This window comes from Orycteropus afer, unplaced genomic scaffold (assembly GCF_000298275.1).
Source record: "Orycteropus afer afer isolate SDZICR_OR568_19922 unplaced genomic scaffold, OryAfe1.0 scaffold00196, whole genome shotgun sequence".
NCBI lineage: Eukaryota > Metazoa > Chordata > Mammalia > Tubulidentata > Orycteropodidae > Orycteropus > Orycteropus afer.
Genome location: NW_006921783.1, coordinates 1,327,897 through 1,331,081, shown reverse-complemented (window position 1 = coordinate 1,331,081; position 3,185 = coordinate 1,327,897).

Here is a 3,185-nt window from a genome sequence, read left to right as displayed (position 1 = left end):
TGGTGGCACAGTGCCTAAGGCATTTGACTGCTAACCAGAAGGCTGCCAGTTCAAACCCACCAGCTGCTCCTCAGAAAGAAGCCTGGGAAACCTACTTCTGTAGCTAGACCACCTCAGAAACCTACGGAGGGGTCGCTATGATCTGACTCAACAGCAGTGAGGTTGTTTTTTTTTTTTTTAAATAGTATTCCATTCTTTCCCCTCCTACCTTCATATCCTGCCCATATGCAAAACACATTCACCCTACCACCAAACAAACCAAACCAAACCCACTGCCATCCCTTCCCCTCCTACCTCCTCCGTGGAAGGAAGACTGGGCAATCTATTTCCGTAAAGATTTACTGCCTCAGAAACACAAAGGGGGTCGCTATGAGTCAGAATCAACTCTATGACAGTAAGTTTGTTTTTTTGTTTGTTTGTATTGATAAGTAGGACTCCCTGGGTGGTACAAATGGTTAACTCACTCTGCTGCTAACCAAAAGGCGATAGTTGGAGTCCACCTAGAGGCATTTTAGAAGAAGGGGCTGCTTATCTACTTTCAATAAATCAGACACTGAAAACCCTACAGAGTACAATTCTACTGATAACACATGGGGTTGCCATGAATCAAAATCAACTCGAAGGCAAAACTTCAGCTTCCCGTACACTTGGAAATTCACAGTTGGCAATACATGACTAAGAAAGACTAAGATTTAAACTTCCAAATGCAAAACCATCTATACTCATTTTCTAGCCACCTACTTATTAACCAAGGTGACTAACTCAGTGGATCACAGTATCAAACTATTCTTGGCTAGCTTTTACTGTGTTATAAAGTAGGACAAAGATCGCCTCAAAAAAATGTGATGATATTTTCAGATAAATGAAGTAATATACCTTACATAAAATATTAAATTTTGAAGTGATATAAAATAACACTACTCTGTACTGTTTACCATTAGCTTTCAGAGTAAAATGACAGTATCTCCATAATTTCATTTATACAGTGTTTTCACATTCATTATTTCACTTGATTTAATCCTTGTGACAATCCTCTGATGTAAGATGAGTAGATACTGTTATCAACAGAACCCAGACCACCTCAGATTGTTAGGTTACCTGCCAACCATCACTCAATAAGCGATGGAGCCCAAACTTGAATTCAGATCTTCTGATACAAAGTTAAATAATCTTTGTTATCCTAAAAAGTAGTAATTCAACCCAAAGGCAGGAAGAAATTGGAAAAGTAAGATATTAGATAATAAGTCCCTGAACAACTGAGTTGAACAAAAAGAATATAAAATCAGATTTGGCAGTTACAAAATCAATAAGCAAATTGACTAGATATGAACCTTACAATGACATCTAACTTTCATAATTACATATTTCAAAAATCTTGCCAAGACAAGTGTAAAAAATTTGCTAACTCAAAAATAAGAACATTAAAGTAAATTAAACGATGAACTGATTAAATTAGCTATAGACAAACTGCTAAAAGGCAAAGCATTCCAGACAGCTGGTTACATGTGTATTTTCTTCTGAAATGTGAATCACAGGTATTAAGCTACATTAATCAACGGTATTCAAGTAGGATACATTCCTCAAAAGGAAAAAAAAAAAAAAACAAGCCTCAGTGCCTTAAAATAATGTATGCAAAGAATGTATGAAAGGTGTCTACTCTAGTCATTTCATACCTATTTTACATTTGTCCTTCTTCCAAAGGTCTAAATGCTAGGAATACACGACAACTAAAATCAGGTGCTAATGACAATACAATAGGTACTAGCACCCGGAATAGTCAATTTTCTACAATTACAAAACTAGAACAAAACTGAAAATACGTGTGTGTACAAGTTTCTCCAAATGACCAGTGCAATCTGCTTACAAAATCTAACAAGCCTCAAAGAATTGCAAGACATTAAAGTTAGAATTCCGACCTAAGACAGGTAAACAGTGCCAGAGTCTATATATTAGGAGATTCTTGCATGAAGTTGCAGAAAATCAAAAGATAATTCTGCAAAATCTAGAGGTCGTAAGTAACATAACCATGTGACTTAGGGCCACATACGACTTCTTGGAATTCTAGATTAAGTCGATCTTCATGTTTTTACTGCAAATACCTCTACTGCTTACCAGAAGGCTAGCGATACAAACCCACCAGCCACTCCTCGGAAGAATGGTTGGGCATTTCTTTCGTAGTGACACTGCCTCGGAAACCCAAGGAGGGGTCGCTATAAGTCGGGTCCGACTCGACGGCACATAACAACAACAACAACAAATGAAATAGAGGAGTCGGGTTCTTTTTCAAAGGTAGAGAACTATTCTTCATGAAATTCGTGGGAGATGCTATCCGAGAAGGCCCCTTGGCCACTTGGAACGGTACTTGCCCGCCTCAGTTTTGTTTAGGAGCAGAAGCAGTTAGCATCACGCGCTAGTCGGAGGGCAATAACCCAAACCCACAAATCTTCAGATACAGCTCGGTCATCAATAGGGAAGATCCCCATTTAGTCCTAGGTTTTGCACACCATGGGAAGGATGGGATGTGGATTCTAAACAGAAGCCTAAAACGGTTTTCCAGTTAAAGGAGAGAAGAATGAACGGTCAGGAGTCAGGTGTCTGCGTTCAACGTCTCGGTGGCCAACCACAGGGAGGTATCTCAGATAACCTGGCTACCCCAAAGCTGACAAATACAAAGTCAGCAGCTCCCGAAAATACCTCTGGAAGTCGAAATCACGGCTGCCCCAGATCTGCACCGTTTAAGTAAGAGTCCCAGAAGTCAACCTCTGAGGGCAGTTTCCGGCTTACTCCCCAATTCCCCGCGTTCGTTTACCTACCCGCTCAGACCCCAGCTTCTCCGGATCTCAGAACCCTGGAAGCGGCTCCTGACGGATTCTCACACCCGCCGCTGCGCTCCGTCCAACCGGAACTCATTGCGTCACCTCCGGTCCGGTCCTCTCTACTCTCACCCGCTACCCTGCCCCACGGGAGATCTCCAGAACAAAAACGTTCCATCCTTCTTTTGGCATCCTCGGCCAATCCTCGCGGGATTTCAGTCCGGCGCTCTGTTCGATCCCTGTCGGCGGGCGAGAGGAAAAAAAAATAACTATTCGCTTAGAGTTTCTTGCTCCGGAAGTGATTATACCCCGGAAGAGTAGCTTGCGCGAAGGAAGCGTGTTTGCTGCCCAGAAGTGAAGAAAGGCGCCAGT